A 27,372-nucleotide genomic window follows, 5' to 3' on the forward strand; every position below is an offset into this window, starting at 1 on the left:
AACAAAATCATTTGAAGCAAGTGGTGAACAGGATCCCAGTGAAGCCCAAGGAAGCACAGCACCAGCTCAGCCACAGGTGAGACCGACCTGGCCCCACACTACTCCCCCTCCTCCAAGCTGTCAGCCAGCCTTAAGAGCTTAGCCTCACTTAACTTCTCCAGGAGGCCTCCTCCTCCATGAGTGTAAGAATAACAGGATTGGATCAGATAATAGCCCTGAACCTGCCCAACTTGCCTCACAAGGTAATTATGAAGGTGGAATGTGATAAAGGCTGTAATCTGCCCTGAGTTGTGCAAACACTGACATGGGCTACTTCCTTCCTCTGCCTCTCAAATTACATTAAAGAGTTTCCAGCAAGGAACTCTTGAGGGAAAACTCAACCTGGATGGACACACTCTCGGAACCAGTACACTGTATGCTGTCATTTAGGTCTCACCCCAATGCCAGCCCTTCAACGTGCATCTGGAATCTGACCACCTCTCACCAAGTCCAATGCCACATTCCTGGTACAAGTCACTATCAGAGCACTTCTTGGCAGATCTGTGCAGCTGCTTCTCAACTGGTCTCCTTGCGTGATGGTTAATTTTCTGTGTCCACTTGACTGGGCCATGGGGTGGCCAGATATTTGGTTAGAAGTTTTTCTGGGTGTGTCTGTGGGGGCCTTTCCTGGTGAGATGAGCATCTGAGTCAGTGGACTGAATCCAGCAGATTTCCCTCCTCAATGTGAGTGGGCCTCGTGAATGTCCATTGGAGGTCTGAATATAACAAGAAAGGCTGAACAAGGAAGAATTTGCTCCCTCAGCCTGACTGTCTTCAGACTAGGACTTTGGTCTCTTCCCGACTTTGGACTCGGTCTTGGGATCTCCAGCTTGTGACTGCAGATCATGCGGCTTCGCATGTGAGTCAATTCCAGACAAACAAACAAATAAATATTCATTCACTCGTTCTGTTGGTTCCATTTCTCTGAAGAACCCAGACTCACACGCCTTGCTTCCGTTCCTTCTCTTCAATAGTCAATTCTTCAGGCTGCAGCCAGAGTGAGCCTTTTAAAATGTTAATCAGGCTATGACCTTCTGCTCAAAACCAGCCATTGGGACTTACAGGATCTTTATGGTTTTCTCTAAAATGATATTTCTCTATTTTTCTCCTCACTAATGCTTCTCCAGCTGCCTTGACCTGCTCACTGTTTCTTACACATACCAAGCATATTCCTGCCACACAGCCTTTGCACCTTCTGTTCTCTGTTCCTGGAGTGTTTTGCCCTCGGATCTCCACACTGCTTTCCCCCAGCTGATTCAGCTCCAATGTTGCCTCTTCTGAGAGGTCTTTCCTGCTGGCCTAATCCTTATCATTCTTCTTCTTACTCTGCCTTATTTTACTTTCATAGTGCCTGTCACTACCTAATATTATGGTATGTACTGATTTACTCCTTTGCTTAATTACTGATTTATCTGTCTTCTCCATGAGAATGTTTACCTCATAAAAGCCAGGATTTAGTAGTTCTAGAACTACTTTATCCCCAGTGCTTGGTTCTGTAGTAGTTTGCAGTGAACTGAATATTACTGTACCCTCCCTCCCCCAATTCATTTGGAGAAGCCCTAATGCCCAATGTAATGGTATTAGGAATTGAGGCCTTTGAGAGACATAAGGGAGCAAAACTTGCCACCCCAAAATGTCTCTTTGACATGAGGATTATTTCAAACTGAAGCGAATCAAGGCCCAATGACTCAGGAAGAAACTTTGACCTTTCCCCTAATTGCCTAAAACAATGTAAATAGAAGTCTGTTCCAGGAAGGGAGCTATCACCACAGATAACTATGGTATGAAGTAGGTACAGACAGGGAGGAATCCAGCAAAGTCTGTTTGTTCAAATTCTTCCCTCTGTCCCATTGTCTCTGCAGGGCCCAGCAAACATTTATTTACCAAACATTTGCTTTTCCACTCCCATGTGAATTGCTTTCCTCACATTTGACGTCCTCACCACTACCCTCAATATCTTTTTTGTCTCTAGCTGAAAATGGTACTTAAGGTGAGAGCTTTGACCATATTGGCTAGTTACTCAGTTTTCCTGGGTCTCTCCTATTGTATACATGTTATAAAGTTTGATTTTCTCTTGTTAATCTGTTTCATCTCATTTAATCCTTAGACCAGCCAGAAGAACCTAGAAGGGTAGAAGAAAATGTCTTCCTCTCTGACAGAGGAAATTAGGTCATTAATTAGGTCATGAGAGCAAAGCTCTCTTGAATGAAATTAGTGCCCTTTTAAAGGGACCCCAGAGAGCACTCTCACCCTCTTTCCACCATTTGAGGATACAACAACAAGATGGCAGTCTGTGAACCAGAAACTGGCTCTCACTGGAACCTAGCCACATGGGCACCGTGATCTGAGACCACCAGCCTCCAAAGCTATGAGAACTAAATATTTGCTGCTTAAGCCACACAGTCGATGGTAATTTGTTATAGAATCCCAAACTAAGTCATAGACACTCAATGAAAATTTGTTGATTGAGTGAATTCATAATAGAAAAAAAAAACCTTTAGTAGACACTAAGCATAATACGGCTTTTGAGTTTTTCTCAGGGAGGATTATACAGGGCTTTAGAACGTAATTCTTTAGCCTACACAGAAATCCCAAGAGACAGGTAGATCAGGTTGGCAATAACCTGAAAGGAATCTTCTGATGAAAGACATAATGTGGCCTATGTATGTTAATACTAATTCCTTCCATCGTGAAACAAGCACAGCTGACTTTAGATAATATAATCCCTGTCTAGCAGGAAAATTCTGGAAAGTGGGATGTAAAGGTTTTGCTTTATCTTCCAAATGACATGGAAAATATAACCCAAGAATAGGCCCAAGAAAGGGTTAGTCCAAGTAGGCAGTCGCTGATCTCGAATTTTAGGAACTGACTGAGTTTCTAATATCAAACCCTCTCTAGCAGGAGGGATAAGGGAACCATGGCTTTCAGATCAAGCCACTTCCTGAACAGAGAGTCAGGGTAATTGTAGGAAGGGTACATGTGTAGAGTAGGAATCAGTGTATGCACGTGGCAAAGTGAGAAATAAGAGCAATTAACCTGGTGGTCATGGTTGCAGAAAGGTCAGTGATCCACTGCAAGTCAGGACCTCAAGGACAGTGGGAAAAATACCTAAGCATGAGCAGAAAAAGTGCTGGAAGAGAAAATCACAAAAGATGCACTGCGGTTAAAGCAATAGCAGATGCCCTTCCTTAAAGGCTAGTTCACATTTCTCAAGATGGCGTGTATAGGCATGAAGAGAAAAGTACTAGAAGAAATCATGAATGATTTTTTTTTTTTTTACTATTTTTTAGGGTGAAGAATGTATCTTAGCAAGATACAAACCCCAGAATCAACAAATGAAAAGAATGACAAGTTAATGAGGTAAAAAAATACTACAGAAAAAAAATCATTAAAAATTACAACACAAGTAATAAACTGGGAAAAAGTATTTATCCAACACATGACCAAGTATGAAATTCCTTGTTATATAAAGAACACTAATTAATCAAGACAAAGAGAACAAGCCAATGAGAAAACAGACTAAGGACAAAAAAGTAATTAGACTAAAAGTAATTAAACTTGTAAACTTAATCATTTTGAATAGGTGAACTCAACTCACTGGTATAAAAAGCCAAATAGAATTTTTATTTTTCCAAATACTGTGTTCCAAGTACTATGAACTGTACTAGCTCTCTCTCTCTCTCTCTCTTTTTTTTTTTTTAAGTATAGTTGATTCACAATATTGTGTTAGGTTCAGGTCTACAGCAAAGTGATTCAATTATATACATATATATATATATATATATATATATATATATATATATATATATACACACACATTTTTTTCATATTATTTTCCTGAATCGTACTGTCTTGAATCACCTCCCTTTTCCCTAGTGCCTCATCCATATTTGTTAATAGTCAGATGCTATAGTGGTGATTTCTAGCAAATATTTAAGGAAGAAACAATGCCAATATTAAACCAACTCTTTTAGAAAACAGAAGGGGTTTTGTTCCTAAATTAAGAATGAGTTTTTGAACAAAGGTTTGTGGCTATCCTCATAGAAGTCTAATACATCCAAATGGTTTGTTCATTAAGACCAAAGTTCATTCCAGAAGAAAAGCATGTTTTAGGAAGAGGGAGTCTTAGGCTGTTTACTCTGCTGATACCATCACCACCCTAGAAGCACACACTGTTTGTACAAGAAAGAGAAAACCCCGCACACACTCGTTGTTCATGGTCTTGGTTTTAAACTGCTTTCTTCCTCATGCTTGTCACCTGGGTCCATCTAGCTTTCATGCCCTTGGGCCATGGACAATGCTTTTTTTTTTTTTTTCCTTTATCTCACTTGACATGACTATTAGCTCTATTCAGTTTTCTGGGTAATATCATTAGTTCTCCTTATGGTGGCAACTGCCTCTGGCTGTGCCCAGTAAACATGCCTTCGAGGTTTGCCAAGAAGCCTTGCTCCCTCGGCACTGGCCGGGGTAGGAGGCACAGCCACTGAGCTCACCTGTGAACCAGAGCAGCTCTGGACAGCAACCAACATACTTTTCATTGGAAGAAATGTTTCCTCAGGAATCGCAACTAGGGAAATAATTTATATTACAAAATACTGCTTTGGCAAACAATAACAATAACAAAAATCTTCCTTGGGCTGGAATACAGCCAGAGATGGCACGCAATCCTGGGCAGTGTGCATCTTTAGAAAGGAAAGTTTATTTAAAAGCTAGCTTATTGGTCATGGAGAGGTCGCACCAGCAAACACTTCTGCACACTCATGCCTGGCAGTATTATCCAGGAAATTGCTCTGCCTCCGGACTTGTTGCCTGAGTGGCCACAACTGGATGATATTGCCCTGACTCTCTTGACCACAGTTAACTGGGCCAGGAGTGACTATCCCACCAGAGGTGGCCACGTTCCAAGGTTGGCCTGACACAAAAAGATAAGCTATCAGTTTCCTGGGGTTGCCGTCACAAATTAGCCCACACTGGGCAGCTTGAAACAACAGAAATGTTATCTCTTTCAGTTCTGAGGCTGGAGGTCTGAAATCAAGCTCCCAAGGCTCTCGGGAAGGTCCCTTCCTTGCCTCTTGCAGTTCCTGGTGGTTGCCAACAACCCTTGTTGTTCTTGGGCTTCTAGATGCATCACTCTGTCTCTGTTGTCACACGGTGTTCTCCCTGTGTGTCTTTTTTTTCTGTATCCACATTTGATGTCCTCTTTTAAGGACACCAGTCACATTGGACATAGGGCCCACTCAAGTTCAGGATGATCTCAACTTGATCACATCTGCAAAGATCCTATTTCCAAATAAGGCCTCATTCACAAGTCCCAGGGGTTAGGACTTGAAAATCTCCTTTGCGGGGACACACTTCAACCGCTAAACATGGGTCAATCAAAGAGTTTTCTGTTGGGAACATGAATGAAGAGACACACAGGACGGACCACTAGCAGTAGAGTTCAGAGTGGAATGATGTAACGAGCTGGGGTCAGGGCTGTGGCAGCTGAAAGCCGTGTGCAAGCAGGACTTATCTGGGAGCAGGAGAGCCTTGGGGAGGAAGCCAAGGAAGCTGGAGGGAGAGAGAGGGGACGGGAGCAGCCACAGAGGAGCTTCCAGGACCGTTGGGAAGTTCGAAAGCTGCCCTGCACTTCCTCAACTCCCAACTCCAGACCACCTCCAGCTGCATGTTAACCCCTTCTGCTTAAGATAACAGCTTTAACAATGTGTTCCTCACAACTACGTGAGCTAGGATAAAAGCATCCCAGGAGATGGTCCTCTTAGAAGTGAGGGAACAGAGGCCCAAGAGATGTGGTGACTCTAGCCCAGGGTTCTGCGGGAAGGGCCTCCTTCTGCACCTCTCTGAAAGAGTCATATTTACCCACAGGATGCCAGGAACAGGTCATTTGTCTTTTAAGGTGACCCAGGCCTGCTCAGGAGGCACAACAGTGGCACAATAGCTGCCTTTCTATTTCTCTCCTGCAGTCCTGGATTCTGTATCAGTTTATCTTTTCCATCAATCTCACAGATGCATAGAAGAGAAGCCTGCACAGGGCCTGGAATAGGCCCAAACAACCTGGTCAAGAACTGTCCTTTTCACTTGCAACCTGGGACTCCCTGTTCCAGCCTCTCCCCCAGCTGGCACAGAACAGACTGCTTCAAACTGTCCTACCACCAGTGGAAGTACAATTACCAAGGTCCCCAAAAGGAGGAGGCGGGGAGGGGAGGGAGGAGGGGTAAGAGAGAAGGAGTCTATTCTGGGATTATATTACTCTACCCCAGCTTGTTCCCTGCTTTCCGCCACCCTCAATGACAAGTTTTCTACAAGCATGAAATAACTTTGTCATTTGGGGATAATATAATAGGTGCTCATGGAAAACTTCCTCATAGAGCTCTCAGGGGTGAAAGTATGAACAACTAGTAAATTCATTTTATTTTAAATTTAGATGCCAAGAAAGGGGAGAAATCCAGATTGGAAATCAGAGAAGAGGCTTCTGGCTCCATGGTTCTGCTGAGCCCTGGTGCTCTGAGCAGGGTTTTGATCTGACAAGTGAGAATGTGGACATAGGTGATCTTGGAGGTCCCTGTACATTCACTGATCTATGACTCCCTGGGACTACCTGGCTCTACCTGACTCTGGCTCTTAAATACTGCTCTCATTCTAGCAAAGGAGATTAAACTCACTGGATCTGAGAGTTGACCATCTTCAGGAATGTGTAGGAAATTACTACAAATTTTCTTATTTAATCCTCAGCACCACATTGAGAAATAGATTTAACAAATGAGGAACTAGGGAATCAGAAACATGAAGATTTCCAGGACTTGAAATTTGGTTGACAGGAAATACTGGGAGAATCAATATCACTCTGAACTTTTGAGTCATCAGCCTTTTTCCTTTAGAAGGAAACAGGAAGTTAAAAAGAAAAAAAGCTAATGCAGCCTTGAGATACAAACCATTAAATATTAGCTACTAAATGTTTACCAAGGGTTTATATTCATGCAGGGAAAAGTTTGTGCTAAGACATTATATCAAAAAAGCAGACACAAAATTACAAATACAGTATCATCTTCATTTTATAGTCCTCTCTAACGAAACAAACCTCAGCACGCAAAAACAGGATGACCTTTCCAAACCTGGAGATAAAGACGCCAACATGTTAAATGGCGGTGGGGCTATGAGTAGTCTTTCTAACTTTTCTATGTTTCCCTGATTTTCTGTAATAAATAATTATAATCGTTATAATAAGAGAAAAGCATTATAATTATCTTAAGGAAAGCAATCGCCCAGAGTTAGAGGTTAGGACAACGATGTCTTGGGTGGTAGCGAGGCCACGGCAGGTTGGTACACTGACTCACTCTCCACTGCTGGAGACTAAGTTGCTGAGGGCCCATGGGTCATCTCCAGTCCTCCTCACTACAGTCCCACAGGGATGGTGGGCACACCTAGTACCTGATGGAGAACAAGGGTCCTCTCTCCCATTCCAGGCATCCAACCATAATAAATACTGACTCTGTCCCAAGCACTGTGATCACAATGACCAACCAAGTCCAGGTCATTGCCCTCAAATAGCCACCGTCTACAGGAGGGGACAGTTAATTTCAGAACAGAGTGATGAGGGCAGGAAGCAACGTGCACAGGATGTCATGCACATGTGTACACACGGCAGTGGCAAGCAAACCAGCCCACGGTGGGAGGGAGGGCAGGGTGCCCAGAACAGGTGTGGTCTGGCCTGGCTGTCTGTCCATCATGACCCTGACCCTGAGTCCCTGGACCAACCTGCAGGCCCACGCTCAGCCTGAGCACGCTCTGCTGCTCCCCCATTTTGTCCTCCTCTCTCGGCACCTCCATGGCAGAGCTGCTCGAGATGAGTAGAGGAGGGGCCGGCGCGGGTGAGAGGTGGAGGAAACGGAAGCCAGCCTCAGGGCTAAGCAGCCGCGTGTGCACTGACGTGGCAGCAAAGGAGACTATTTGGGGAACTGAAAGTGGCCTGTGTGGTTAGGACTTGGGAGGGTTCCATCCTGAACGCTCAAGGAAGCTGCTGTGGGGTTTAAACCAGAGTGACATTTAGGTCATATCTAATTTTTAGGAAGCTCACTGCAGGATGACGTGTGGAGGCCAGGAGCTGAGGCAGGCACACGGGCTGCAGATTTCACCTTGACCATGGAGCCAAGTTTTCCTCTTCTTGTCACCATCACACCATAGGTGTCCCAGGGCCCTACCTCCAGCTCAGGGTAACTGTTCAGGGGTTTTTGTGGTATGTGTGAATGTGTGGAGTGTGTTTGTGTGTGGGTGAGTATGTGTGTTGGGGGCAGGGTGCATGGGGAGGTGGTGTGTGTGTGTGTGTGTGCGCGCGCGCGCACGGGGCAGGGTGTCCAGGGTATAGCTGTGCATCAGCCCACATAGGCTACTTACTCTAGGAAAAGTCGCCCACGGGTGGCTGTCATTGGTCGTGGGGTCTGCCTCTGCGTGGCTTCTCCTTCCCGGGTTGAGTTTCCTCTACTCCACGCTCTCCAGTTCTCATGGTAATTTACCTAGTCTGTGCCAGAAAAACACTCTGTCAGTGTGTCTCTGAGTCTTGCAGAAGCATTCTATCTGAAGCGGGGAGGCTGAGTGGCAGAATCCCTTTGTGATGGCAGAGACTGAATGGTGTTCCCTGCCCCCCACCCCTCCCCGAAGATCCATCCAAGTCCTAACCGCTAGTCCCTGTGTGTGTGATCTTATTTGGAAATAGGCTCTTTGCAGATGTAAGTTAAGGATCTTGAGATGAGACTGTTTGGATTTTGGGTAGGCCCGTTCCAATGAGTCCTGCCTTTAAAGAGGAAAGAGGAGGAAATTTGAGATACAGAGACACACAGAGGACAAGGCCATGTGAAGATGGAGACAGAGGTTGGAATGATGCATCTACAAGCCAAGGAATGCCAAAGATTGCCGGAGCCCCCCGAAGCCAGGAGAAAGTCACCGGATGCTTATTCCTCAGAGTCTCCCAAAGGAACCAAACCTGCCAACACATTGATTTTGGACTTTTGGCCTCTAAGACTGTGAAATAAAGAGTTCTCTTATTCTCTTATTGGAGAACATTGGTTCTCTTCAAAGAAGCCACTGAGTTTGTGGTCATTTGTTGCAGCAGAAAGGAATACAATGACACATTATAAGCAATCTCATGAGAGCAGAGGAGGGGCTGATTACTACTTAAAGAGATTATCTCCACGCAGGCGAGAGTCAACAAGGGCTAAGGCAAAGTTGGGGCAGCAAGGATGGAGAGCAGGAAAGAGATGTGAGAGGCATGTATGATCTATATTGAAGGGCAGGTTATTTCCTCTTAGACTCCAATATCCTGAAGAGGAGGCACATCTCCGTGCCAATCACACACAGAGCACAACACCGCTGCTCTCTCCCCAGTCACTTACAAACTCTTACTAACTACATAGATGGTGTTATAAAAGGTGGCAGCTAAGAATCAAGACTATAAAGTGTAACACGGTGTTAAGACTAACTCTTTTTTTGTCTTGAAACTTCAGCAGAGGCTGCAAGTTTCAAGGACCAAACAGTAAGTGCCAAGTACTCCCTCGTTTTAAAGCAAGGCAGAGGGTGATGGCCCACGCAGAGCATGTGAAGAGACTGTGAAATGGTTTTGCCAGCATCAGCCCATCACCCACCTCCAGACTCTGAGAGAGAAGGTGAAGAAGGTGAAGAAGGGGGTTGAAGAGGCTCCTGTGAGGGGTTCTTGGCAGAGAGATTTCCATGTGCTCCTTGGACAGGGTTGTGGAGGTGTGAGTGGGGCGGGTGTTTCCAACTCACTTGAGTTGATGAGAGGAGCTTAGAGAAAACCACATTTGGAGAGCTCGAACTTGCTGCCTTGACTTTGAGAGTCATTGGAATGGTTACCTGCCTCCTGCCTGGGAAACCAAAGCCAGGAGGTGGAGCGGGGAGCTGGCCCTGCCTGGCAGCAGCTGCAGGGGGGAGCTGGTTGCTTAGGAATGGTCTGGACTATTACAGTTTGGCAGAGCACGAATGACTCAGGGTGTCCTGTGGGATGGGACCAGGGGGAGGCAGCACATAGGGTCATTTTGAGAGGAACCCGCATCCAAATAGGCAACCTAGTGGGAGGCTGGGATTGGAGAGTGATTCTACCAACTGAATGGCCCTGTCTCTGGGAACCTGGAGGCAGCGGAAACTCACAGGCAGACACCTGGTAAAAGGACCACTTAACTCCAAAAACCATCAGGTGAGAGACTTGTCCAGCAACAGAGGTTCTCTAAACATCCCACTTGAGTGCCAGTGAGACTCAGGGTTGGCTCTGGCTTTCATCCTGCCCAGGGACGCCGCTGAAGATTACAGCTGCACGTTTCAAGTTAAATATTTTGTGCCTATTCCTTCTAGTCGCCAATCTTCTGGTGCCCAACCCCGGAGGGGCCCCAAATGGTATCCAAATGATGGGAAGGAAATAGAATACACACTAAAGAAGAATCATAAAACTAAATCATCCTCCCCACTGCACATTTCTCAGCCTGAAGTAAGCCTGACTCAGGCAAGGGGACAGGTATTAAATTGGAAAGGACTTCTGAGTTTCACTATTACCTGGGGCTGACTTTTTTTTCATTTTTGCAGTTTTTAGTTGTGCTTGTATTCACCTTAGTTCATTAAAAATGTACTTGTTTTAAAGATCCTATAAAGTAGCCACTCACTGAGGTGGGATATAGGTCACCCTTCCCTGCATGGTTTTATTTTTTAAGCAGTATTTTTTTATAGGAATCTTATTGATGACACAGAAGTTATAAAAATATCAGATATAATGATGTATACAATACAAATAAGACAGAATAATTAAAATTTTGCATACTATAAAAATATACTTATTACACATGTTCACCACGTGGACAGATGCATGGAGTGGGAAGCGTGTATGACAGGAAGCTGGGGATTCCTTTGTGGTCACTCAAGTGTCCATATGCAGTGATACTGATTTCCCCTCCACTACAGTGAATAACTGTCACTTACAGAGGCAAGTATTCTATACACATGCAAATACACAGGATGAGTTTTGACCTACTACGTATACGTAATGTCTAAGGAGACATTACTGTGAATTTTCTTGATGCTCCCATGAAGGTAGTTGGGAGTAAACCCCATGCAAGGAGCAGGCAGCATCAAGTCATTTATTCTGTGTTGAACTTAGAAGTCTAATTCTTAGATTTGTAAAGAGCGTTTGTCTCCTTTTGCTACATTTACTTCACAATTGACATGCACATAGAATGGGGGGGATCCTGATGGTTGTTTCAGCTAACAGTGATAACTGAAGTCCTCTTAAAAGTGTGATAAAAATTTTATAATGTATTTTAGCCACTCACTTAACATATAACATGAATCGTGTACATCTTTAAACCAGAAAGAAGGAAGTGAATCTGAATTACAATGTTTTTAACTTTATAACCTATGGTTTCTACCACCAAGGAAATTGACACAACTGCTTGTTTGTTAACCAAATCAGGTACTAGTCTGTGTTCTAAGAGAAAATCCAGAAACAGAAGAAATGCTACTCCTTTTCTCTCTGGGGCTTTTTAAGAAAATAGAGCAAAATTATAAATTTGTTAAAGTTTCTATTAAGCAGTGGTTTTTTTTTCGTGTGTAATTGTCCAGAGAACAAGTGAAATAAGAACTTGCTAATACCGCAGGAAAGTTAACTTTCAGTGTACTTCCCGTAAGGAGTCAGGAACATTGAACAGCCATTCAGACAGGATTCTTGTATACATCCTTGTGTATCCTGCTTTGTGCCAATTGCTGTGGTCAGTGAGTGGCAGGGGGCCCGGGTGCAGGAGGTTATGCTTGACAATTTATGTTTAAAGATCATCTATGGAGATTTCTCTAGTTGAATAGGAACTCTTCTATAAAAAGGCAGCAGTTTCTGTGAACCTAAAGACAATATTTCTCCGAATGCCTTTAAGTTACTTCCTGAATTGCAAGTTCCTACTGAGTACTAAAGTAACTCTAACATGTTTCCTTGGTGACTCATTTTTAAACTTACTAAAATTTGAGAACCAGAGAGTCTAGGTTAAATAATGTAGTTTTTCCAAAGCTGAATGGGCTCATTTAGAGCTCAGGTTTTCTGCCCGAAAAGCAGAAACAGCTTCTTGAAACTCCTAGGTGGGAACACTACTGCTTTGATGACCTGTGATTAAATGAATTGGTCAGTCACAGTCGGCAACATACCTGTTCTCCTTGGTAAGGGTTTAAGACACTCCAGAATAGACGCAGTTTGCTGGTCTTGCACGGGCATTTTCATTCTGAATGTCTCCTGAGAGACATACACCACATACAGGAAGGAGTTCATCGTCATCCTTCTGAACTCCATACACTTTAGAAATTGCCATGGAAACGCTCTCCCCTCCCTGTCCCTTCCCCAACAGGAAGAAGGCTTGATTAGCATTCAGCTGTCCATCCTGCGAATTACTCTGATTAATTACCCTTGTTAACATGATCTGGTCCGAGGAGCATGGTTTCATCCAGCACAGGAAGCTGCTTCTTGCCCTGGTATCTTTCTGTTATTGCTGGGGTTTTGGTAGAGCGCTGCTCTGAGATCCTTCTGTCTGTTGGAGGGTGCAGGTGCTGCTTGAGAGTCTTCCCCCACCCAGGGGAGTGAACTGCTGCGGGGAGGGAGGCGGGGAGGTGCTGCTGTGACTCAGGTAACAGTGATTTCTGCTATGTACCCCCAGCCCTGCAGCCGGGTCAGTTGAACTGGACTTCTTGTTATGTGACAGTGACCATAAAGGTGACAGCACTTGCCTGAGATTTCTTCCAGAGCAGGCCTAGAATGGATCTATAGGGCAGGTTTGAGGATAGGTGAGAAGGAAAAATGTCGCATTCTGCTTGGATCTGCCAAGCCCCCCTCATTGAATAAACCAGCTATTATAGGATTAGGAGGATTTGGTAGTCTCTTTTAGTCCCTTTATTGCAATGATCATCCCTTTTTGAAGTCATGATCTAGTAGACTATTTTATTGATCGTTCTTTCAGGGGACTTCTCTTGTTCTTTTAACTGGGAGTGGTTCCTCTGCATCTTCATTTTACTCACATTTCTCTGGCTCTATGACTTTAGGAGTATCAGTTATCTACTGTGGTCTTGAAGGGCTGTTTCATTTTTTGTTTGTTTTTATTTAAAATAGGAGGGTTCCTATGTAGACTGTGTGCATCTAATAGTTTTGTTGTAGGGCTGTTCTCAGTACGGATGGTTGCCACGTCTTTCTTCCATGTATGTCGGCTGTTATCCCTTTGATTGGGGGTGTGGTTGGTGTTGCAGTGATCAGAGCCTGCCCTGATCATTGTTGTTGACCAGGGCCTCCTTCTTTGTTCTGTGGTTGTCACAGCCCTGACAGGGGCCAGGTCTGCTCACTGGTTGTTGCTAGACCTGTTTCTGAGCTGTGGTGTGTGGTAGGCAAGGTTGGAGCACTTCAGCTGGGAGGAAGAGTTGGCAGGAGATGGACACTGGGAAGTGCCCTCTGTGGTGCTGTCTGTCACATGTTATCTGGGCTTACAAGGTACTTTGTTGATGCTGCCTTTGCCCCCGCCTTAGCTGCGGGAATGTCAGCCACCTGCTCTGGTGTCCCCCAGTTTCTGAGTCCCAGGAACCACCAGTGCAGATCTGCCAACGTTAGGCGCTATAACGAGCGTGCACACACCTGAGTCTCTGGTATACCCCCCAGCCCCGTCTCCGCATACAGTACTGCACACCGGCCTGTTGTAAGTGCCGGTGCTCGCCCCCAGCGTGAGTCAGAACTCTGCTCACTGCCCATCTGTCCCAGAGGCGCAGGTCCACAAAGGGTCCAGAGAGAACAAGTCTGCCATCTCTGCCTGGGGCTGTAAGCAAATCTCAGACCCGCCCAAGAAGTTGCAGGGCTGCAGGGTATGGATTCAGCCCTGCCTCTGCTATGACGGAGCCCCACCTCTTCTCGTGAGAACACACCAACAATGGCGCCAATCGGACAAAGCGGCTATGGCGTGGCTGCGCTGCGCCCCTCCCCCCCCAACAGTGGACAGTGGTGGTTTTTTAAAAAAATTTTGAGGGTCCCAGGCTGTTCTGTTCCGCACATACCCCCAGCCAGAGCTCAGACCGCCCTCCAGTGCCCTGAGGCTGCCTCTGGGCAGGGGGCCCCAGCCCTCTGCCTGGGCTCCTCACCGATCTCCAGCGGCCAGTCCCGGCTTGTCCCTGCCGGCTCGCGTCTAGGGCTGGGGGTTGCAGAGACCCTCTGTACCAGTTTCCCTTAGTTCTGTCTGCTGTCACTTTCTCCTCCCAGCCTCGAGCCTCGGAATCTCCGCTTCTGTCCCTGCTGACCTCCCGTTTAGGGAGGAGGCGCCCCAGCATGAGGGTGCCTTTCTTCCTCTGCCACTCCCTCCTCAGAGGACCGGTCCTGCAGATTTTTTCTTTTCCCTTTTTTTTCTTACCAGATTTTGTGAGAATCCTCCTGTATTTCGAAATGAGAGACATTTTGCCACAGTTCAGTAGGTGTTCCGAGCGATTCAGTGGGTTTGTAGATGCAATTCTTGGCATATTTGTGGAAAAGGCTGAGTTGTGAGTCTCTCTACTCCGCCATCTTGGCTCAACCCCCGGATTAAGAAGACGTGAGGACTGATTGGACACCTGTCGTGTAGGATGGGTCTTTTCCTGGCCCCCACTTATCTCATGTCAGGGATCAGGGCAAACCCCACAATGTCACGCAGCATGGGCTGAGGGAGAGGCTTTGTTAGGGGAACGGAGGAATTACCAGGCTGGGTCATCGCGGGGGAAGAGGGAGCAGGAGGCTTGCGTTCTCCCAGCATCCCACAGACAGGAGTCCTGGGCAGGGTGCCCTGCGCATGTGCAGTCTGGGGCTTCGTTCCAATGACGGGACCTGCCCCCTTGATGCTGTAGGGGAGGAAGCAGTTTTCCCTAGACCTTCTTAGGACTCTTGGCTGAATCTGAAAATTAAAACTGAGACAGATTAATGAAAGAAAAGTATATAAATGTATTTAATATAAGTTTTACATGACATGGGAGCCTTTAAAAGAAAATAAAAACCCAAAGTAACAGATCTAAGTATTTTTATTCTAGGTGTTCAGTGGCTCCACCACCATCTGGCTGTGGGAATCTAGGCAAGTTGCTTTACCTGAATCTCAGATTCCTTGTTTACAAAATGCTCACAGCATGGCTGCTAGCTGCCCCCAGGGTGAGTGACCCAGAGAGAACAGGGAGTAAGGGCCTCTTATGACCAATACCAGAGTCACACACCATCACTTCTGCCTTATTCCATTCCTTTGGAGCCAATCACTAATCCAGCCCATAGTCAAGGGGTGGAGAATTAGGTTCCACCTCTTGAAGGGAGGAATTGCAAAGAATCTGTGGACATATTTTAAAGCCTCCACAAAAGAGTAACCAGATCATTTACCACTCAAACTCAGACATTTTAAAGAGTGAATGGTGATGTCATTAATAATCAAGGCTGCACAGTAAGTGTAAACTGGGACTTTCCCTGGGCAAACCAGAATGTCTGGTCTCTGAGCTACAGGTCTTCCATAACCTCTCATGAAGATACATCTCAGACCAAGACGCATGTGCAAATATCTATTACAGATTGACCTCTGAACACTCATACTGCTTGCTCTGTAAGCTCAGCGAAATTCTAGCCCCTTGATCATCTAGGAATCCCAACAAACAACTTGTCTGAAAGGCTAATCACCAAGCAAAATGAGAAAATGATTCTGAGCAAAGATCAGCTAAATTCAGAGAGCAATTTTTGAAGCCCTTGCAGAAATGTCACCCAGAGTACAGCATCTTTCACGTGCAACCCACTTTTCAAGTGTAGATTTTCCATTAGGAGACTTCAGGTGTTCACAAACATCTCCTTGGGTGTAGAATAAAACCAATTGAAACACACACCTACATATCACACCATGCTGAAGCACTTAAAGTAAATTTCAGACTGTATAAAAAGACACTATAACTGTGTTCCTAAGCAACCTTCAGTTTTTAACAGTTCCATTTAAAAAAAAAAAACAACTATCCTTTCAAGGGGAAAATGAAAGCTTCAGGCTAGGGAGAGTCAGACTAGGAGTAAAACTATGTTTCCTACAGAATTTTCATTAATTAAGTATTTTCTTTTATAGTGTATCACCATCAAACCTAAATAGAGAAGATGCAGTACTGGGTCACTTCCAGTCTTTCTTGAGAGTTACAGCCTCTTTTTTTTTTTTTTTTTAACTTACCACAGAAACACTAACCTTAGTGCCTCTGTAATTTATTTCGATTATGAGTAAAACCCCAACCACCTACTCAAGCAAACAGAGCAACTGTTTTCCAGCCCTTTTCCAAACCTTGGTCCTAGTGCCTGATTATGCTAACATGATCACTACAGTAGCATGTACTCCACCTTCTTGATGGTGTCATAACCACCTCGCATCACCAAAATCTAATGCCACAGGGGAAGCACCTTTCGAATACTTTGATAGTCAAAGTGTGCCATAATTTGGCCCAGTGCTATTCTGTAGAAAAATAATTAGCCACATATGTATCTTCAGATTTTTAGTAGTCATATAAAAAAGTAAAAAAAAAAAAATGGAGTTGATTTTAATAATATATTTTATTTAATCCAATATATCCTGAAGGAGTTCAGAGTATCATATCCCCAAATATGCTACGCTGGCATAAGGATTATTTTGGCTGAGGGCAACTGGAAGAAAGCAGACACAAGGAAAACTCTCTGCCCTCCCCCATTCTTCTAGGAAGGACAGAACAGTCCTTTTTTTTTAATAAACTTTTTCATTTTTCAGTTTTATTAGGTAGAATTGTTACAATTTGACTGCACATATACAATATATTGCATGTAAATACTTATACAAAATACACTGCATGTGCTTTTTAAAATTTACATATATGCACTATTCATTGTTTCTAAGAATGTTTAGAGTTTTAGCTTTTTAAACTTACATAGTTATCAAAGGACAGAATTATTCTTAATTGCTGGAGAAACTCCAGAATTTTATCAGCCCAGAGATAGCACCAGAAGAATCCATAAAAATCTTGGGAAAACAATCCTTATCTTCCATTAGTTTCCCCACACGTTTGCTTTCCCACAATTTGCCAGCCCTAGAGGCTCAAAGCCCTGTTCCTTTGGCTTGTCACTTCTGTGTGAATTTACTGTTCTTTGTTAAGATGTGATTTAAGCCCAAGTTCCAACCGTCCCTTTGATTTACTCATCACTGAGTACCCCCATGTGGATGTGTGATGCACGAGTTAATAAAATTGTTTGTTTTTCTCTTGTTCACCTGTCCTTTGTCTAATTTACAGAGTCCCAGCTAATGAACCTAAGGTGGGGAAAGGAGAAAATGTTTTCCCTCCCTTACAGTCCAAAATATTATTTCAACATAGAAGCAATTGTAAAGAAAAAGAAGTGTTGCCTGCCTTTCCATTTCTACAAGGATGAAGCCATTAGTCACTGTAGTCACCCACTGGCTGTGCCCCCAGAGGGGAAATCAGGATGGAGAAACATAGGAAACCTTCCTGTGTTTGGAATGTGCTTTGAATATACTGGTCCTTAGATAGTTAAGAGGCATATCTAAGGAAAAATTCCAATGACCTCAGATTCTTGTATCTCCCCAAACATAGAAAAGCATGAAATCATTGACTTGAGATGTCTGTTCTTCATGATTGGCAATAATCTTGATGCTTGACTACATGTTTTTCCCAGCAAAAAGTCCACATATGTCCCTGTTCCTCCCTTCCCTTTCAGAGCAATTCTGCAGAGCTATCTGAGAGGCTGTCTCCTGGCCTATAGTTCTCGGTAAGTTCCCCAAATAAAACTTAACTCACAGCTTTTACATTGTGTGTTTTTTTTCAGTTGACATGATATCAAACTATTAATGAGCTTTTTAAAAAGTTAAGTTTTCAAAATCTGGTGTGTGTTTTACATTCACAGCAAATTTCTATTTGGACCAGCCACATTTCAAAAGCTCAGTAGCCACATATGGCTAATGGATCCTGTATTGGACAGACTAGCCCGACCAGAACCTGATGCCTTAAATTTCTGTCAACCATACTCATCCTTACCTGAAACACTCCAAGATTATTTGGTTCATATCTTGATAGGTGCTGTTCCCTTCCCTTAGAAATTCCTTCCCCTGTCTCAATCTTTTGAATCTTGCCTGCCTTCTGATGTCATCTCAAATGCAAGACAAAGCTTTTCTGTCTGGGCCAGAGGTGTTCACTCATTTATCTTTTGGATCATAGCTTGTCTTAATATATGCATGCATATCTTTTCTCTTTATTTTCTTCTTGAGAGGAAGCATTGAGACATTTTTGTTTCTCTTCTCAGACCTAAAAGATTGCCTTGCACACAGTAGGAACTCAATAAGCATTTGTTGTTTTAAAGTGGACTGCACTGAATTCACTGCAAAGGAAAGGGACTTATCTATTGATAATCGAGCCACTGATAGCCAGAGAAACATCTGCCTAGCAATATGTTTTCTACCTACTGGGAAACCAGAGGCCTGCTTACTTGTCACTCTATATCCAAAGCAACCATTAATTACAGGGAAAATGTTTACAGTGTGTGGTAATTCAAGAAAGTCCTCAACATTAAGTTGATGATTATATTTTATTTAGGTATTATCACTTTAAGGCTGTGCAGGGTTCCCTTTTGATATATTATCTATTAATGTAGCTAGAATATTCTCTGTCATTTCTTAAAAAATGTCCAGTTAGTTTGTTTCAGGCACTGAGGTTTGTTGAAAGGGATGAAAAGAAATGGTAACTGCTTTGATGAAATATTTATAAGGTGCTCACATCTCCCTGGTCCCATTCTACCTAAAAAGAGAACTCTGTCTTTTAGGAGAAATGGTGAGGTAGCCCCGGAGCAGCAGACTTCCTCTTTCTGAGTTCTATCTCTCCACCTTTGCTCATTTCTGTCTGCTGTGAAGCTGCAAAAAAGCACCAACCTGCCTTCCTTATAGAGATCCTAGGGCCAAGGTTACTTAAGTTTCTTTCCCAAAGAATATGAAAAGTTACCTCATACCAAAGACTAGTTACTAAGAGTATCTGAAGTGCACTGTATTTATTTGACAAAAGAAATGAAGCCCTTGTGGGTCTCTGACCTACCTGAGTCACACCCTTTGGACTCTCCTGTCGGTATAAAGACCAGCTTCTCATTTACCAGAGTGCCAGACTTTGCAGAATGTGGGGGTGACACAGGAAGGAAGGGGGTGGGGCACAAGCGCTGAAGGAATGACACAGCAATTGAGGACAGGACAAACTGCTTAGAACCAAGATGGCAGAAGACTGGACTTCCAGTAGACCTTGAGCCTCATGGCACACCCACAGGTGCCATGACAGTCCCTAGGCTGACCATAAAAGATCAAAAAGTGGGCAGGGTCCCAATTCCTGGAAATCCCCGCCGCTTCCCCAACATAGCTGGAATAATCCTCCTACTCATTAGCGTACGAAGTTACTGAGCCCATGAAAACTAACAACTTGGCTGCACCTCTCTCTTTTGCCTTCTGAGACAGCCAGCACTGTCTATGGAGTGTGTGTCTACTTTTATTTTAAACTAAACAGCCCCACACCTCTCGGTCTCTCTCCCTTTCGCTTTTTGAGATGCCCACACTCTGTCTATGGAGTATGTATCTCCCTGAATAAACTTCCTTTCACTTTACTATGCCTCACTTTTGAATTCTTTCCTGCTCAAGACAAGAACCTATTCTCTGGCAACAGGAGCCTCTAAAGCAAGATGAGATTACTCCATGTTAAGAACTTGGGCTCTGACAGGAAAACCCTTGGGTTAATAACCATTCACTGACTATGAGATATTGAGTGAATTCACAGACTTCTCTGAATTTGGTTTCTTTGTGGATAATACTATTTAGCTCATAAAACTGTGGAATTATATAGCCTGCCATTTCAGTATACAAGGAATGTGGCCTGCCATCAAGCCATCAGCTACTGCAGCCACCCAGAAAGGTACACAGGCCCTGAGGGGAATTCAGGATGGAGAAAAACAGGATGATGACCCTGGATAAATCAGATGCATATCAAAGGAATAATTTCAATGAGTCCAGCCTCTTGTATCTGTCCATAATTAGAAAAGCACTAAAATCATTAAGAGGTATCTGTTTTTTGTGATTAGCAAATAATCTTTTGATGTTCAACTACACTTTTTTTGTTTTTTGTTTTTGGTAAAAACTCCTACGTATCTTGGTTCCTGCCTTATCTCTTTGGAAGAATTCCTCACAACTGCCTGAGAGGCTGTATATCAAACTATATTTCTCAGTAAGGCCACCAAAGAAAACATCATTCTCAACTTTAAGTTTGGGCGTTTTTTTTCAGCCAACAAAATCAATGTGAGCTTTAGATGAAATAAGGCACCATAGTACATAAAATGCCTGATGCATGATAAATACCCCAAAATTATGAGATATTATTCCTTTAAGGAAAAAACACCCATTGACAAAACAGTAAGTAACATGCTTTTCCTTGCCCCCTGTAGTCCAGACTGTATGCTGGCCTTTTTACATATGACATTTTCCAGGTCAGGACCCACCTGCAAAATGGTAAATGTCCTAGACCACAGGGGTAATAGATGAGGTTGCCCAAAGCCAAAGGAGAGAAGCCCAGGGGTTACAGTGAAACTCTTGGCATCCTTGTCACACATTCGTGCAGGGAAGCAGAACTTGCCACCCTAACCATGCCTCTTCGGCGTAAGGATTCTTTTGAGAAACTGCAGACACAGGAGAAGCTCTGCAAACAGACTGGAAGTTATCGTTTTGTAAGGGAAATTTACATTAGGAAGGGAGCTTGTACCAGGAAGAGAGTTATTACCAGAAATAACTCTTTCACCTGAGAAACTTACCTGCAGAGCAGGACAACCTTTGTTTACCAAACATTTCCTCTTCTCACTTTCCCGTGAATTGCTTTCCCCTCTTTGAAGCCCCAGAATGCTCCCCCTTTCCTTAGCTCAAGATGGTATAGAAGCCTCAATGTCTGGCTGCCTTTTGAGTCTCATATATTTATGGGGCCCCCATATCAAAATAACTAATTTTCTAATTAATTTTCAAATCCAATTAATTTAATTTAATTAACTTAGTTTATTAAGTCCCTAATACATTTAAACTACACATTTAATTAAATTTTTTTTCTTCTGTTAATATCTTTATCACAGGGAGTGTCTCAGCCAAGAATCTAGAGGAATAAAGGGGGAATTATTTTTCCTCCCCCACATTTAGGATATCAGGGTGGGTGTCTCAGAGCATCAGTTGGAAGTTTTGCTGTAAAATATTGTTGTCTCCCACTATATGTGGGAGGAAACTTGAGGCTGGGGAGTTAAGGCTACAGAGTTTCTAAGTACCTAATAAACAGTCATGCTGTTGCTAATAAATAGTGGTGCTGAGATTTAGTCTTCAATAATCCTGGAAATATTTAGTCAAACCAACATACACTTAGTGTAATATTTGTGTCAGTTATTTTTTTCATTAAACTTTTCATTTTGAGGCAATTGTAGACTCCTACGTAGTTGTAAGAGATAAACACAGAGAGCAAGAGAGATCTCATGTTCCCTTTACCCACGTTCCCCCAGTGATACCATCTTGCAAAACTACAGCACAGTGTCACAAGCAGGCCATCCACCTTGATGCAGTGAAGTTACAAAACATTTCCATCACCAGAAGGATCCTTCATTTGTCATTTTATAGCCACACCTCCTTCCTCCTACCTCCTTATCCCTGGCAAGCACCAGTCTATGCTCCATTTCTATTATTTTGTCATTTCAAGAATGTTATATAAATGGAATAATGTGAGTTTCTTGTTGCTTCAAGCTGTCTGTATACGATGTGAGTCCAAGCAAATATGTCTTTCAGTGAACTATAAATATGAGTGTTGGGTGTATGTAGAGGCTTGAAGATTATAAAGCTGGAGAGGAAGGCAAGGGCCAGATCATACAAGCCTCATGAAATAATTTGAGTATTATTCTATGGGCCATGGAAACTGCTCCAGGATTTGAATTAGAGTGAGGACTTCAGATATGTGATTTAAAGAGCTCACTCTGGCTGCCACGTACACATTAGTATAGGCTAGAAGCAGGAAGGACAATCAGAACCTAATGTCCATGGAAGAGATTCTGAAGAGCTGGACTAAGCAGTGGCAGGAAGAGGAGGAGGAAACACATAACGAAGACATTGAAGAGAAAGCATGGAGCCGGAGGGAGGAAGTCTAGGACTCTGGCTTGGCTGACTGTTTGGGTAGCAGGGCCCTTTACCAGGACAAATGAAGGTCAAGATTGGAGTGAAGACGATGAGTTCAGATTTCAAATACTCATTTCAATGTACTCAAAGACATCTGTGGACCATGTCCAGGAGGATACGTGGGGCGTGAGCTCTAAAGAGAGGTCTGGGCTGAAGATACTGATTTGTCAGTCTTCCCCCAACACATAAAAGGTAATGGAATCCACGGTGATGAAGAGTTCCCACAGAGACCGTGGACACAGAGAGAAGACAGAGAGCAAGACAAGTCACTTCCCTTCTATCTTCTTATCTGCAAATGGGCTGTAATGATAACCATCAAGCCTATATCATATTTCCAGGGGTGGGGTTGGAGGGGGTGGAGTATTAATGACAAAGGTTAAAACATTACAGAATTTTAGAAATTCAAGTTATTATTACTGCAATACAGGCCATCTTAAAACACAGAACTATAATGAAATACTGGCAAGTATTCAGTCCTTTTTCTTTTTTCCTTTTAGCATTTAGAACTTCTTTAACCTTTTCCAAATATCTAAGCCATGCTCCTATTTTTGAAGAAGTCAGAAAGGCAGACATGCAATTACTGTGATATTCCGAGCAGTTGTTCAGGCATAAACAGCAGCTTCAACAGCCAGAGTCTTATAATTAGGGGCAAGTCCTCAGCCATAGCTCCAGAAAAAGTGGGACAGAACCAAGCAAAAGAGCACCGAAGGATTGTAGCCTCACTGAGAAAGTGCAAAGGCAAATGTATGTTTTCTTCCTTTCATCTCTGAATTTTCCATTTGCCTATTGCTCTGAATACCTTCTGTCAACAAAAAGTTGACACAAGAGGAGGAGAGATGCTTGCATATGAGAGAGGAGGGAGCCCTCTTGCAAATCAAAACATATGTCATCATCTAGTAATCCTCCCCTCCATTCGCACCACCACCCCCAGCCTCACTGTGGGAGCGACTTATTTCCTTCACTTTCTTTAAATCTTTTGTTTTTAATTAATAGGATTTGTGGATACTTTAGTGAAAGCACAGAGACACTGATTGGTAAACACTTTCATTTATGTAGCCACTGTCTATCTGGTGAGGACTGGAAGCATTTCACGATGTTAGCATCTGGGTGAGGCCCAGGGCTTGGGAAGGGCAACATAGCTTGAAAAATGTACAGTCTGCTGGATACTAATAATTTCACAGAATCTCGATTGTGCTGTTATCAAGATGTCTTCACGTTTTTAAAGAATTTCATATTATCTAAGGGACCTCAGGAAACCAAAGGCATTTATACTGTGGATCCTTCAAATTCGCTAATTCCTTTTTCAGACAAAGCTATCTATAGTGAATCATTTTATTTACCATGCTTAATTTCAAAAAGGTCGTAAGCCAGAAGCTAGAGGTCCCCATCATGAATGGAATAAAGGAGGCCTGTGCATGTGCGATAGAGGATCCGACGGAACCAGGTGATGTGCCAGGGATGCATCTGCCCAGGGAGAAAACATTATTACAGCAGGTGGTCACTCTGTGCCATTATGAGGCTTCGCTGAATCGCGTTGTGGACCAAGCCAAGGCATTCAATCGGTAGGGGTGGCTCATGGTTTAATAGTGGATGAAATTCATGAAGATATAAAGTGCCCTCCAGGAAGGCCCCATCCACCTCTGGCCCATGTCTCTGCTTTTCATATAGACTTCATCTTTGTTGGGAAGAATCCCTCCCACTTACCAGTAATCTTACTGGTACTGAGAGAAGTTCCCGGCATGGAGAAACTGATGATGCCCCACCAGGTGGTACAACGGAGTTGGAGGTGGAGGTGGAAATTATATTGAGGGCTGGTGTTGAGACTCAACGTGACTAGAACAGATCTTTTGCAAGTCAAGGGGAAAAAGCCTCACTGGGGGCAGGGTAGGGTGGAGAGGGAAGAAACACAAGAGTGTTTCTCTACTTTTACTGGAATGCATGGCTTCCTAACGTTGCTAAATCCAGAATGGATTTTGTGGGCTGGCTGACTCTTCATCTATCCAATAAGCATAGTGAGAAGGAATACCAGCTAGTTTAATTAATGATGCAGTCAACAAATAGTTATTGCACACTTGCTATATGCCAGCTCTTCTGGGAGCTGCAGTGAACAAGTCAAGGAGCTCAGATTCCAGGTGGGGGTGGGGGATACACATCCTGAAGAGTTAAAGGCCAGCATCCCGATAGCCCTGATCATCCCAGTGCCCTCAACCCAAGTCTTCAGCATTTTACTCATTGGCACATCCCTGGCCTCCCATCCACAGGCTCTGTCTACCTGAGACCAGTAACATGACAACAAGCCATATACTCAGGCTTGGCCATGCTGTTTTCACTCTTCTTATTCATGGTTGTGGGCTCACTACTGCCCAGTTCACTCCTATGCATTGCCTGCGACAGAAACACAATGGATTTAGCCAAGCTCCGAGTCCTGAGGTTCCACTCCCTGCTTTCCATTTCGATGCTTCCTGGCACAACATACCACCTGCTTTGTCCTTGTTTTGCTACACCCTCAGCTTTGGAATGTGCCGCTTCCAGGGTTCACTTGCGTAAACCCTTCTCTGCTAGCTGTCATGACCAGCCAAAAGATGCCTCTCCACATACTCGCCACTCTGGTGCCCACCACACCTGCCTATGCTGAGACACGATGACATCCGTCCTCCTTTCGCTGCACCACAACATTGGGGGTGAAGACCACCCCCATGCCCAGCCAAGACATCAGTGGGCCCTACTGGAACTATTCTTGTGGGCAACCGTCCTCTTGGAAAATCACAATAACCAGCTCTCTGAGATTTGGGTCTGGACACCCCACAGAGGGCCGGGGAGGGGAAGCAAAGCTTGTCTCAGCTCTCACTTCTTACCACTCAATAATTTAAGTCACTTACTAGTCTGTAGGAGAGTCTGGAGGTGGAAACACTGTCCTAAAGGACTATAAACTAAATCAAAGGCATGGCCTTTAGGGAGATTTTCTGTGTCAAAGAGAATCAGATCCGCCAGGCACTTTGATGTCCTGGGGAGATCAAAGGTAGATTCACGAAGTAGCAAGAGGACTCATGTAAAGCAATATAACAAACAAACGCAAATTAAAATCGAATGGCTATAAATTCTAGAGGGAACTGGAATAGAGATGTACTACAGAGATGGCAGTAAAGGAAGGCTTGCTGGGAACAGGATCCTCCCAAGAGAGTGGGCATGGTGCCAGCTGCCAGTCTGTACCACATCAGCCGCCAGAGAGAAGGAAAACCAGCCAGGGATGCTAGGGAAAAAATCCAGTGTCTGTGACAAGCTGTCAGACACTCATTAGCATTCCCCTGACCACAGAGGAGCTCAGATTTGAAGGTTTCGCCTGATCAAACACACTTTCTGTGTAATGAAGTATTGAGCCAACCCTTGGAATAAAAAAACCCTGAAGGTCTCCTTGGAACTACACTGCCATTTGGAGCACGTTCATCTCCTTCTTGTGGAATCATGTCCCCGGCAGGTTTATTTTCTTTCTTAAATCTCAACAATTAAAAATGGAAGGAAATGACTTACTTTATTTTTTCTTTTTTAGCCCTTCTTTGTTTTTCATAATCTTGATAGGGTTTTGTTTTGTTTTGTTTTGTTTATTTTTCCCTTTTAATTTTTTTTATTGAAGTATAATCAGTTTACAATGTATCAATTTCTGGTGTACAGCATAATGTTTCAGTCATACATATACATATGTATACTCTTTTTCATTTTCTTTTTCATTATAGGGTATTATAAGATATTGAATATAGTTCCCTGTGCTGCATAGTATAAATTTGTTGGTTATCTATTTTATACATAGTAGTTAGTATCTGCAAATCCCAAATTCCCAGTTCATCCCTTCCCACCTCCTTTCCCCCCTGGTAACCATAAGTTTGTTTTCTAAGTCTGTGAGTCTGTTTTGTTTTGTAAATAAGATTATTTGTGTCTTTTTTTTTTTGGATTTCACATATAAGTTACATCATATGGTATTTTTTTTCTCTTTCTGTATCTTCACTTAGAATGGTGATCTCCAGGTCCATCCATGTTGCTGAAAATGGCATTATTTTATTCTTTTTTATGGCTGAGTAGTATTCCATTGTATAAATAAACCACAACTTCTTTATCCAGCCATCTGTTGATGGACATTTAGGTTGTTTCCACAGGAAATGACTTATTTTATTTAAGATAGAATTGGCATCTGATCCACATTCTTTCTTCCAAACTGGGAAGCAAAGGTGCTGGTAGTTCTGATGTAATAAATATTACTTATGTTTACCTAATACATTTCTGAATAAGAAACTAATATAATTCTAAAACAAGTAGTTTAAATAGAATTTCCCTTCTGATAAATTTATTTTACCCACTTTACATTAGGTATATACTTTAAATGCATTTGCTTTTTATTTAAAGGACAGAAATATTACTTTTCAATTTGTTGTCTAAATTTTAGAAGGCATATTCTTTTTTACTACATATTAGTGTAACAAATATATACTCAAATTTCCTAAGGTAAGTTACTTTGAAATGTGCCCTATGTTCATACTTGCTGCATTATCAAAAACAAATATTGTTTATCTAAGGTGCGTTGAATCCATGAAACAGCATGATTCAGAGATCAGAACAACTGGGCAGTCATCCCATTCATAGATTCTCAGGAGTCTGCAATTAATTTTCCATAACTCACCTTGGGTGTCTATCATTAGGATTTGTCTGGACAGCAAAAAGTTTAAGGAACTTCAAGGTGAATAGCAGTGTTGGAGGTGTCTGTTTCTTATCCAGGTAATTACTTTGTTTCTGAAAGTTTACATCCAAGTCCCAAAAGCTTGAAGGAGAATAGAAGCTGTGCTTGTTAAAACTGTACTTCTTGAAATGTGTATATCCTTGGGCTCCAAGTCCTAGAGGATTATAACATAGTAGTTCTTCCTCATGCAGATTAGGTTCCTTAAAAACGCCCAAGTAAAAACACCCAAGGAAGTACTATTGGAGGTGGAAGAATTTAAAGCCTTATACAGAAAAAACAGGGAACCTTGGCAGACTCAGCTTGTATGTCAACTTACGAAAGCCCCTATGTTTTTAGGTTTACTAAAATACAACAACAAAGTATTTGAAATAGAAA

The 27,372-nt window shown here is 43.2% G+C and overlaps 2 long non-coding RNA genes across 3 annotated transcripts in view; one reads left to right on the forward strand and one right to left on the reverse strand.

The window, feature by feature from the left end:
- The window catches only part of LOC141578168 (uncharacterized), a 206,717-nt gene extending 191,638 nt beyond the window's left edge, over nucleotides 1–15,079 (reverse strand). Inside the window, exons 1-2 of one of the 2 annotated variants that reach the window (XR_012508199.1) lie at nucleotides 12,226–15,079; nucleotides 8,431–8,554 (exon numbers count right to left, since the gene is read on the reverse strand). This is a non-coding gene — a long non-coding RNA (uncharacterized LOC141578168). Of the gene's footprint in view, nucleotides 1–8,430; nucleotides 8,915–12,225 lie in introns of those variants that run through there. The other variant, XR_012508198.1, reaches the window with a different exon arrangement.
- Nucleotides 7,904–9,113, forward strand: LOC141578167 (uncharacterized). The gene is made up of 2 exons (XR_012508197.1): nucleotides 7,904–8,249; nucleotides 8,807–9,113. It is a non-coding gene; the product is annotated as an uncharacterized LOC141578167 (long non-coding RNA).
- Nucleotides 15,080–27,372: the final 12,293 nt, after the last annotated feature.

This window comes from Camelus bactrianus, chromosome 7 (assembly GCF_048773025.1).
Source record: "Camelus bactrianus isolate YW-2024 breed Bactrian camel chromosome 7, ASM4877302v1, whole genome shotgun sequence".
Classification (NCBI taxonomy): Eukaryota; Metazoa; Chordata; class Mammalia; order Artiodactyla; family Camelidae; genus Camelus; species Camelus bactrianus.